The sequence below is a fragment of the Papaver somniferum genome, chromosome 3 (assembly GCF_003573695.1).
Source record: "Papaver somniferum cultivar HN1 chromosome 3, ASM357369v1, whole genome shotgun sequence".
NCBI lineage: Eukaryota > Viridiplantae > Streptophyta > Magnoliopsida > Ranunculales > Papaveraceae > Papaver > Papaver somniferum.
Genome location: NC_039360.1, coordinates 66,077,825 through 66,090,262, shown reverse-complemented (window position 1 = coordinate 66,090,262; position 12,438 = coordinate 66,077,825). Strand labels below are relative to the sequence as shown.

Below are 12,438 nucleotides of genomic sequence, written 5' to 3'. Positions count from 1 at the left end.
TTGAAATATCACAGGTTGTTCGTTGTATCGATCAATTAGGAAATCCAACCTTTGGTTGTTGATTGAGATTAATTGATCCTTGAACATTGGTCTTCGATACCGTTCAAGTTTACTCCTCTTATATTCAATCAGGCTCGCAAATTTCTATTTGTTGATTGCGGATCGAATTAAGAGTTAGAGATATAATACTCTTCTATATACTTTTCTCTAGATTGAGTCTGACTGTCTAGTTGATTCTCTAGAAAGTATATTAGGGTAAGTCCCCTCAGATTGCCAAACGAATTTTTGGTGTGGTTGTTAGACCCCCGCATTTTCAGGAAGTAAGTTCGTGAACTTGTTTCATGAATCGAAAGGGAAATCAATAGTATATATGTGTATTATTAGCATAAGATTCTTCATCAATGTATTCATTTCCTGGATTTGGCTTGTAAAAACCATCATTTTGAGCTTGAGGTTGAGGTTGAGTTTGAATTAAATCATTCTCATAATCCAAAAAGTCAGCCAAATCTGGATCATTGTTGTAGTTGATGTGTATTATATTCTGTTTACGAGATGGAGATTCTCCTTCATCATTTGAATCACACATTTTGAATCACAAAAATCTAAAAAATCGATTTTTTCTTTCACTTCTTCTTCTTCTCAAAAACCCAAACTCTCTCACAAAAATCTGGTTTCTCCACTAGTTTAACACAAATAATTTAACTTTAATCAATCATTAACATTACTAATTAATCATTATCATTAACATGTAATTATAATCATCAATACTATTTAAAAAAGGGCATAATTGTTGTTATTAAAAAAGATGAATAAGAGGTGACGCGTTTTACAACCTAGTGATCCTATTTCGGCACCAATAAGTATGCCTCAAAAAAATTCTATATGCCAAAACACGTTTCCTGAAAATAGCATTTTCTTGAAATAGAAATTTTTTCTTTGTCGGCGTTTGCCAAAAATACTTAGCACTTGTGATTAATTTTTGAAAAAGATATTCTCTTGAAATAGAATTTTTTTTTTTGAAATATATGCCTCAAATTTACGTATGCCCCAAAACACGTTTCTTGAAATAGAAATTTTTGAAAAAGATATTTTCTTGAAATAATTTGTTTTTCTTTATCGACGTCTGCCCAAAATACTCAACACTTGTGACTTATTCGTGATGATCACATAATCCATTTCCATATTCACACATTTACGTGTTTCGTCGTTGTTGTTATTACTATTTTGGTAGACGACGAGATCAACAAGCAAGTCATTCGAGTCTCGACTGTTGTCCTGTCCTTGTTGGGTTTACTTGTAAGGTTCCTGTCCTTTTATCCAATCAAGAATCTTTCGTGGAAATGTCAATTCTAGATTATTCAACATCATCGTCTCTTTTGATCGATGGTTTCATACACCCAGTTGATTGAGTGTCTCTCTTAATTTTTTTCCTCGACGAGTCTACTCTACTCCCGTTTCTTGGTGTAGTAGTACTATAGTAGTTTTGTTACCGAAAGTCGAAGGTGGAAACAAGTAGAGATATGAAGTTAGTGTTGAGCAAATCTTTCTTTGCTATCCTGCTTCTGGTATTTATTGCATTAGAAGAGTTCAGTTATAAAGCTCAAATTCTACCAGAAGATGAAGGTTAGTTGAAGATATAATTCAAAGACTATAATCAAATTATCTTTTCTTGACCATTATATTGAAAGCCATGTTTTGCAAAATACGTTTTCAGTTTCAGAAAATCTACTTCATAGTTTTGATTTTTCTTGATGAAACTATCTTTTACTCATGTTGTATTAGTGTAGTACTTGTTTTTGTTATTCTTGTTCGTAAATTGGCGTACTAGTGAAACACGAACTTGGGTAGTAACAGTGCATACCGATTTCTGCAAGAAAATATACAATCAAGCACAGTATGCATTCATTTAATCAATGATAGATTTTAAACAATGCAGGCAGCAGCAGTGCAGCTGTGCAAGAGTTAAAAAAAAAAAGAAAAAATGGATGTTCTTCAAAAAGTAGTATTTTAAAACATAATTGATGGTCTACACAGTGCCAGTGCGATGCAAGATTGGATTGAAAATGATGGCCGCCTTGAGACGTCCACTGAAAACAAGGCAACATTTTTTGGTCTCATTATTTTAAGAGACTGGTACAAGACCATTTCTAACCCAATTCAATTTTTTATTCTGTTTTTGAGTAAACCTAACAAGTTAGACATTTTCTTTGCATAATTGTTTTTAAAATTAGTTTTTCCAAGAAAAAGATGCTCTGACTTTCGCATCCTCTAACTACAAAACTCTTGGAAATTTCCTGCCGCCTGCCACAAAAATTACATTTGCATTACTCTCAACGCCGGGCACTTTAGCAAGTTGCTAATACGAAATATTTGTGTATCAGTTGAAGCACTTAAGAAAATATCAACCAAGTTAAAGATTCCATATTGGAAGAACATCGACCAAACTTCTTGCAGTAGAAGTGAAGATCTTAATGCCACTATAAGTACCAATGCTCTAAGTAGTAAGTAAAGTTGTGTGCGACTGTTCTCACAACTCCTCCACCATCTGCCATATCACCAATATGTAATGTACTTCTTCTCATTTACATTTTTGCATTTTAGAAGTTGAGTCATTGAGATATAGAATTAACTGTGGAAAAGATGTTTTGTTTGGATATGCAGTCAGCTGAAACGCCTCTACTTAAGTGGAGAATTACCTGATGAGTTTGCAAATCTTCCCTATCTGCAATAACTGTATGTGTTACCTATATTCTTACTTTCACTTACCTGTTTGATAATATGCCCAAGTGAAATTACTTAATCATTTTTGCTTAAACAGAGATTTCAGTGTCAATTATCTCAATGGGTCTATTCCTAAGGCTTGGAAAACTCTTCCGTTGGTCATTTTGTAAGTCATTTTAATACATTTTTGAATGCCTTCCTAAGTTCGTATATAGAGAACTACATCAAAATACAAGTGTTTTAAGTCATACTATTTTCTTGTGAACTGCAGGTCTCTCTTGGCGAACAATGTTAAGGGAATAATTCCAAATGAAATTGCAAACATTGTTACTCTAGAACATTTGTAAGATATGCCAAATTCTTCTTTTTGGTTCAATATGAAATTCAAGGTTTCCGATGATTCATTTTTACTTGTACAATTTTTTGTCGTAGGTTGTTGACAGATAATCAACTTGAAGGACCCATTCCTCCAGAGCTTGGCAAGCTTACCAGATTGAAGACATTGTAAGATGGTTTTCTATTCTCATTTGTGTGATATTCTTTAGGTTTATCTATTCACTTTATTTGATTAGATTAGATGCATGATCCAAATGCTACATTTATAGAACTTGTGTCATGGTTATATCAAGTAAATGATAGTCCATGACAAGGGAAAGTAAATGATAGTCCATGGCAAGGGCGTCAGCAGTTTGTGTAATGTTAGGGGCCCCACAAGTTGGACACACAATGCTGTCCTAACTGTAACTGATATGGCAGCTTTAACGTAAAGTACGTTTAAGACATAGTGTTAAATCTGCTACTCTTTCACCTATAACATCACTTATGATGCTATTGTGTCCAAGTTTTGGATCATCTAGCACTTTTAGAGTTGCATTGATAATACAGTAATGATCAGAAGGGATATGGTAAAAAGGAAGTTTAAAACTTGACGTACAAAAGCAATACATTGTGAGCACCAATTTTGTATTACCCATACCGATGCTAATTCATTATTGTTTTTAGTGCCGAAGTTTTCATCCGAGCATCGGAGGATAATTGTTTTGAGTTGTTTTCTTACTCATGCAGAGTTCTTTCAGGGAACAATTTCACAGGAACTTTACCTGCAACATTTGCTACTCTGAAGAACATTACAGATTTGTATGTGATGCTCATTTTTTTTCTTTTCAAACCTTGCCTCTGTATCTAGCCAGATAGTTTTTGGCATCTATATCTGTCATCACTTGTTTGAAATGAACATTCTCTGGTTATGCTACTATTTGCAGTAGGATAGCTGGGACTAGTGTCTCTGGAGAAATACCTGATTTCATTGGCAATTGGACGCAACTTGTTCGGCTGTGAGTATCGTGCTCAAAATTCCCTCTTCTAAAAATTTCTTCAGATTCTAATTCGATTGAACTTCCTGATTAAAGATGTTTCAAACCTTTGCAGAGATATGCGAGGCACATCAGTGGAGGGACCCATCCCTTCCTCCATATTCCACTTGAAGAACTTAACAACACTGTTAGACCACCTTCCAAGTTTACTGAAACACTTCTACTTTTTGCATCCAAAATTTGAATTTCAAATATAAGTGTTTTCCGTGTATTTGGTCATGAACTGGAAACAAGTTAGAGTCGAGCGATCATATGTTTTACATATTTTCAGGAGAGTGTCCGACTTAAAGGGACCAAACATGCCCTTCCCTGATTTGAGGGATATGAGCAGCATGAAGCAACTGTGAGTTGAGCTATGGTTATGGTTCCCTGCATTGTGTAATTCTACATGCATGCCTGTCATTTTTTACTTACTAATGAAAACTTTGTTTCAGTTATATACAACAGGGAGCTAAGAAATTGCTTGATTAATGGTTCAATTGCATCAAACATTGTAGAGAGCATGCCTGGACTATTGCAACTGTAAGTTTCTTATGATGAATAACTGTGCACTAGAGTCCCTCCAGAAAGTTGGTTTCTCTTTGTTGATTGTATACATGATTTCGTTTACTTCTCTTAGTTAAAGGGATCATTACTCTGAGCGTGAATTGCCAAATAATCAACTTTAGCACACACCTTACAACCATCCCCCTTTGTGATTCCTGTACAACCAAAAAGAGTAGCTGCTGAAACTTTCAATGCTACTGCTTTCAATCTGCTGTCCAGGTTGCTGTTATTTTTCCATGTATGTTTAATGCTCTTTTCTAGTGTGTGGAAATTTGGTCTGTGCCCATAATTAGTAGACTTAACTCTATTCAAGAAATGAGTTTGATTATGCCTTTGTTTTTGTTAAATGCATCTGTGATGGGTTATTGTGCTTTACTATGAAAATGATATACATGATCAGATTGTGACATTGTGTGTGTCCACATATGTGTGGTCTATAGGGAATATGTACTTTTCCTTCAATCAGTGGTAATACGCTCTATACTCATGTGTCTTGCAGCTTATTAAATTCCCCAAACCTCCCTCCCTCACTCGCCATCTCTCTCTCTTTCTATCTGTGCGCAACGCTGAGCATATCTTTCATACTCGAGTGTTCTATCTTGTGCTTCGAAGTGTATATTGACGTATAATAGCCTAACCCCTATATGTCCTTAATCTCTAGCTCTCCTCCATTTTGACATTGTGTTCAACCATCCTGCTAGACACCTGTGAGACAGGTACCCTATATGAAGTGTATATTCACGTATTATAGGGTGCACCCCTTTGCCTAAATATCTCAAATCCTGGAAGGAATCATGGGTAAAACACCTGTGAGACAGGTACCCTATATGAGAGAAACCTCAAGGACACTGCTTGTATATTCATAGTTAAGCTCTGTGTATTAGTTGTTGGTTAAACAATGAATTTGAATTCAGAAAGGATTTGGTGACTTTTGTTCTTTCATCATGAGACCAAAGTATTCATATTTTGGTAACAGTTTTCTTTGTAATTACTTTTTATTGTAACCTTTTCATTGCAGAGACTTGAGCTTCAATAGATTGACTGGTGACATTCAAAGCCTCCAAGAAATGCCATCCCTTCTAAACATGTAAGCGAATCAGCAATTCATATAAACTTGTTATGAATATTTGTATGTACACTCGAAATTCTGGTTATTTTGCTTCCCCCTATTTCTATTGGTTTTATTATCATTATTTACAAGGTCAATAACATACTTCTGGATATAGGTACCTCACTAACAACTCATTGACCGGACAGATACCAGCATGGATAACAAACGCCAAACGGAACTTGTATGGCTTACACATTTACTTATTTTCCATCCCATCAAACCCTAAAATTTCAACCCGTGAGCATGACTATTGTTATTTTGGTATTGCAGTGACCTATCATACAACAATTTTACTGGGCCATCTCAATCGGGTTGCCAGGATTCAAATTTGTAAGTTTCATTTAACTGGTAAATTTTTCTTTTCTTTATCAGATGGTTTCAATCTTATATCAATCTCATTTTATGTGATTGCCGAACAGGAATAAAATCGCGAGCTATTCATCTGAAGAAGACCAGTAAGTTCCTTGCAGCTTGGTTACGCCTTTCTGCACATAATAATCTTAAACATTGTGAACTAAATAAAAATCTTATGCAGAGTTAGCTGGTGTTTGAAGAAGGATCTACCCTGCTTCACAGATTCCAAATGTAACTATCTGAACTTTTCGGTGAAATGAATCGTGGTGTTTTATACTCGTAATAAGTCTTATAGTTCAATCACAACCGTTTTTTTTTTTTACATAACCATGTATGAAGATTTGATGACCATGACATTCGCAGATTATTCCTTTTTCATTAATTGTGGTGGCTCGGAGATGACTGTCGGAGGAGAGAAGTATGACGCTGATTTATCACCAATGGGATCATCATCATTCTTCTCGTACAATGATAGATGGGCTTGTAGTAGTACAGGAGATTTTGTTGGGTCCAACAGAGCTAACTATATTACTCAAGCGAGTACGAACATGTCAGTGACAGACTTATACTCGTCAGCTCGTGTTTCTCCTCTCTCACTCAAGTACTACGGCATTTGCTTACGTCCGGGAAATTATAAAGTGAAGCTTCACTTTGCGGAAATAATGTTCCCAATTGACCAAACGGCTGACAGCATCGGTACTCGGGTATTTGATGTATCAATCCAAGTGAGTGACTTGATAACTGTGGTCATCAGTGTTTGTCAAAAGTAACATATCATATACTTTTATCTGATTTACTCGCAGTAAATTATTTTTACATATCAATACTTCTCCTTCACTTTGAATGATCTCTAATTGGCTTTGTTTTTAACTAAGTTCTTTCCAACATTTTTTTGATGCCTTGTAGGGTAAAAAAGTATTGGAGGGTTTTAATATTGAAGAAGCAGCAAAAGGTGTTGGGAAGAGTATTATTAAAGAATATGATGTTGATGTTATGAGCAGCACTCTTGAGATTCACTTATACTGGGCGGGGAAAGGAACTACTTTCATTCCCCTCGAAGTTGCATATGGACCTCTTATTTCAGCTATTGCAGTCACACCAAGTCAGTTGATATGCACAATTTAAGTTTCTTGATTATATCTCATATTTTCTTCTTCATATTTCATATCATGATTTAATCTTTCCATTTTGTTAGACTTTGATCCAAACACGGGTCGCGTGTCTGTTGGAGTAATTGCTGGCATTGCAGCTGCTTCATGTGTTCTAATCTTATTCATTCTGGCAATCCTTTGGAAGAAAGGCTGCCTTGGAAAAAAGGATCTTGAGGATAAAGGTTGGTAAAATGAAATAAATAATCCTTTCATTTTGTACATTGAGTTTGCCTGCTGAAACCCTACTTGAACAGAATAAAGAAACATTGAGCTCGAAAGATAACACACGCTGGCACGCTGCAGCGAAACTCTTTCCAAATTCTGGCACATTGATATTATGCATTATATCCAATGTTGGACTAAAATTGTATATCTAAGATAACCGTGATTCATACACAGTAGATATTCGCTAACAATAGTCATGTAGTATATACATTCTTAAAAGATAAGCATCTTACAACAGGATTAGCTTGGAATCTTTAAAAGTATTAAAATATGTCTGAGTGAATCTTGGAATGAGTTGCTCAATAGTTTCCTCATGGGTTTACTATGAATGAACATCTTGAGTTTTTGTCACTTGGCATGTTCTTGCATTCATTACCTTTACAGGTTTAAATATTTGTTGCTCATTTCCCTTTTGACAGAACTTAAGGAGCTATTGCAGACGAGTTACTTTACTCTGAGAGAAATTAAAACGGCGACCAGTAATTTTGATTTTGCAAATAAAATAGGTGAAGGTGGGTTTGGTCCAGTTTACAAGGTAACTTTGAGCTTCTTGTGGATATTTTATTTTCTGCTGTTGGTCAAATTTTCGAGCCACTTCCATTAGGTGTGACTTTCTTGATGCAACTATATATTCCTAAAATTGATCTCTACTTTGTTACATCAGGGCCTGCGTCCAGATGGTTCAGTAATTGCTGTCAAGCAACTCTCTGCCAAGTCAATGCAAGGCAATCGTGAATTTGTGAACGAAATTAACATGATTTCTGCTATACAACACCGTAATCTCGTGAAGCTTTTTGGCTGTTGTGTTGAAGGAAACCAGCTTATGGTGATTTACGAATATATGGAGAATAATAGCCTTGCCCGTGCTCTATTTGGTAAACACCACCTCGCCTCAATATTTAGCTTTTTACAAGACAAGATTCCATGAATCATTATTATCACTTTAGATATCCATTTATTCTAGTCGACTTTCTTAGCCTTCCAAAACTAATCAGAGATGTCATGATTTTAGGTCGTGCAGATCAACGATTGAACTTGAACTGGCCAACAAGGCTTAGGATTTGTTTGGACATAGCAAAAGGTTTAGCTTATCTTCATGAAGAATCAAGGCTGAAAATCGTGCACAGAGACATAAAGGCAACTAATGTTCTTCTTGATAAAGATTTTACTGCGAGGATATCTGATTTTGGTTTGGCTAAACTCGAGGAGGAGGAGAAAACCCACATCAGCACACGTATAGCAGGAACTGTGTAAGTGAATTTGATTTCTTCGCACCTTCATTATCCAGCATGTTAAGTAAAGAATCAACGAGCATGGTTATAAATGGAGCCAATAAGACGTGGATGGAATTTTCATGTACCTTAGTACATTGTCAATTTCAGAAGTGTAATATGGTGCAATATTTTCCTCTCTCTGATTTCATTTTTATCATTCCTAAGGGTAGGCAACACATCTAGTTAGTTTGTGACTCTTTAAGACTTCTAGCTCATATATAACAAATCTAACTAACTAGTTGTGATTGGACTTATGGTCTTGGTATGCCGCATTTAAGATCATCAATTGTCTAATTTTGTTTGAAAGTGATGAGCTTTTTGCCTTGTGTTCAAATTTAAGGTATATGAGTATTCAAAATTATTCAAGCATCTGCCATATGTGATCTAAAACCATGTGCAGATTGAATGCAGTTAATTCAGTATAAACTTCTTCGCTGATGTGTCCATGTAAATAACAGGCGAGGATTCTCTTTTTGGCTCATGATATTAACCGTATTTCTTTGTTATTACTTTTAGAGGTTATATGGCACCAGAATATGCAATGAGGGGTCGCTTGACTTACAAAGCAGACGTTTACAGCTTCGGAGTTGTTGCGTTAGAGATTGTCAGTGGAAAGAGCAACACAAGTTACATTCCGAAGGATGAGTTCATCAGCTGTCTTCTTGACTGGGTAAAGTAACCCCTAAATATTTTTGCACTCAATACAAAGCATTGGTATATTTTCTCCCACAGCTAAGTTCTTTTAAAGGAAATGAAATTCAACTCCAAATGGTTCTTTTTTGCACTTCTTTGTCAATTTTGTATTGGATTTTTGGTTTCAAAAGGTGTCCCATAGGTCATTTGATTGGACTCATGTTGAACCTTTACGGACTCCTTCAGTGCAGCGCATCTGCGCATGTGATTACTCGGGGCTTGCATGTGTCCCTTGCTGAAAATATGCTTATTTTGAGGAAGGTGAAATATAATACGTTGTCTCTACTGGAGCTTACAAAGACACTAGTGAACATATTCAAATCACTGATCAACCTTCTTTAGTAGATCGACGAATTGTATAAATATGCATATATATGATAAACTTATAGTTGATTTTACTGGAAAAGTGGCCTACGAAAACTAACTCTCTTCTTGGTATAACTGCAGGCTTATGTACTAAAAGAGGAAGGAAGTCTCCTAGACCTCGTTGACCCCATCCTCAATTCAGACTATTCAAAAGAAGAAGTTTTGAGAATGTTAAACATAGCCCTGTTGTGCACAAACCCATCTCCTAGTCTTAGACCATTGATGTCTACTGTTGTGAGCATGCTTGAAGGTCGAACTCCAGTCCAAGAATCACTACTGAAAACCCCAGTTCAAGGATCACATCTTATACGTGGTGGCTCGAGGGTTGATGATACGAGGTCAAGGACATCTGAGAGAATCTCGTATGACAACCAAACACAGATATCAAACTTTTCTCAAGAGAGTGCGTTATTAGACAGTAAATCATCGATGGAGGATCCATGGCAGTTCGATTCTGCAGTGTCTTACTACAGTGAAGATGAAGAAGATGATATAAGAAGAAGAAGAATAGCAAATTAGTAGACACTCTTCAGATAAAGATTCAGATAGTCCTGGATTTTCTTGTATAGCTGTAGAGTAGCAATAAATGGTTTACAGATTCTTCTACTAATTGACACAACAAACAACATTGTTTCTTTGTACTTAGTCTGTAGCATGTGCTGTAAGTACTTGACATATCATATACCTGACTCAAAGTAACTTGATACCGACACATGAGTATTTAATACTCAGACCAAGTAGCCGTCGTCTCTACTGAGAATAAAGTTTCCTCAGAAATTTTTTCTCTCTTCTTGTCAAGAGAAAAGTCAACTACAGTCAACTTTTAATTCCTTCTGCTAATTTTAGATTTTGTATCTTCTTATCTTCTAGGCTTTTGTTTTCAGTCGATTTAAGTTTTCCATTCTTTTTCAATCCTTCTTCTCCTGCTCTTTTTTGATGTTTCTTTAATAATTCAATCACGCATTACCACTTTGTTTTTATGAAGCTTTAAAGGCTTGTTATCGCCGTCATGTTGCAGTAATGTCCCATCTCATCAATTGGTTTTTTTTTTTTTTTTTAAACTGAAATTTTCATTAATTAAGAGTCTTGTATTACATGTTGTGCATCCTCTTGTAATTGAAGTAAAATCTCATCACAAATAGATAAAATCAAAACACTACTTAAAAGAGAGACTCTAGCTAATTTTGCTAATATATCATTCACCTTATTTTGTTCTTTTGGCACATAGTTGCACTGCCTGAAAGTTTTATTCTTGAGCATACTTTTTATATCCAAAATTATAAATTCTCCAATCTGTGTTGAAATTTTCGCGGTTCACTGCATCAGCTATTAATTGTGAGTCCAGTTCAAATATCACCTTATCAAGCTTCATATCATCTGTCATCAATTGGCTCTTGTTTCATTGGTTAAGTGTTTGTTTGTTTTTTTTGATGGAAAAAGTTAATATATATTAAACTAAGCAATGTAATACAGAAGATCTACAATTTCATTTTCATCAAAAATATTAGAAGTAATACTCTTTTTTCGTACTCGTTGAAACAAGTGTGTTGATATATGATGAAGTCTTCTGATCCTTGCTTCTTTTGCGACTGAGTCCGCTGCAGCATTGTAATCTCTGTTTATAAATTTTACCCGAGCTTGAGGGAGTTTATCCAACAAAGTGATTACTTCTTTAATAGTACTGCAACCCATGAAGCATATGTACTTTTCTGGTGATAGAAGCCAGAAGGAGTTTACAGTCTGTGACTATACAGACACTAGAAAGAATATTATTTTCTAGCCACTTTAAAGCATTTAAAAGAGCTTTTGCTTCTACATGTAACGCCGATGAAGCCCAATCAGAGCCAGCTGAAATATGAAGGAAAGCTTATTGGTCTGCCGAGTATATGATGAAGGCATATCCCATGGAAAGATTTTTTTTTTTTATAGGACGCATAAATGAAAGTTATCCAATCCGACCGGATGTTGTTCTAAACGTGATGGGGAGTCTCCGTTTTTTGGATGCCTTGAGATTTGGTCTCTTCCTTGATAACTGAAGACTGGAGAAATTTATTTATCTTCTGAATTAAAGAGGAGGGATCCGGAACGGTTTTTCTGAAAACTACCTCGCATCTATATTTCCATATGAACCAAAGAATGATTGCAATTTGTTCACTAAATTGCGAGAAGTTTTGATCAGCGATCCACAATTCAACCCACTTGTTAATCATATATGTGTTAATCCGAGAATTGACTGCGTCCAAAGAGCAACCAAACCAAACTGATCTGGCAAAAGGGCATGTACTAAAAAGATGATTTTCTGTTTCCATAGCTTGGTTATTGCACATTTGACACCCTGGGAAAACCTCTGGGTTACGGGCCGCTAGTCTACTCGAGGTCGGTACGTCTTTCTGAATTAATTTCCAAATAAACTGCCTGATCCGAGGTAGAGTCTGCATCTTCCATAGTTTTTTCCACGGGAAATCAATATCATTCTCATTATCAGAATTACGATTAATGAGAAAGTTATAAATATTTTTTGCCGAGAAATCTCCTGATTGGTGGTGAGCCCATCTTATCATGTCTATATCTTCTTTATTTGCGGTAATACCTAGAATTTTTTCTTTTATTTATGAAGAGAACAA

General features: G+C 35.6%; 1 pseudogene; it reads left to right on the top strand.

The window, feature by feature from the left end:
* The first annotated feature begins 1,206 nt into the window (after nt 1–1,206).
* LOC113356365 lies at nt 1,207–10,455 on the top strand (annotated as a pseudogene).
* The last annotated feature ends 1,983 nt before the right edge of the window (nt 10,456–12,438 follow it).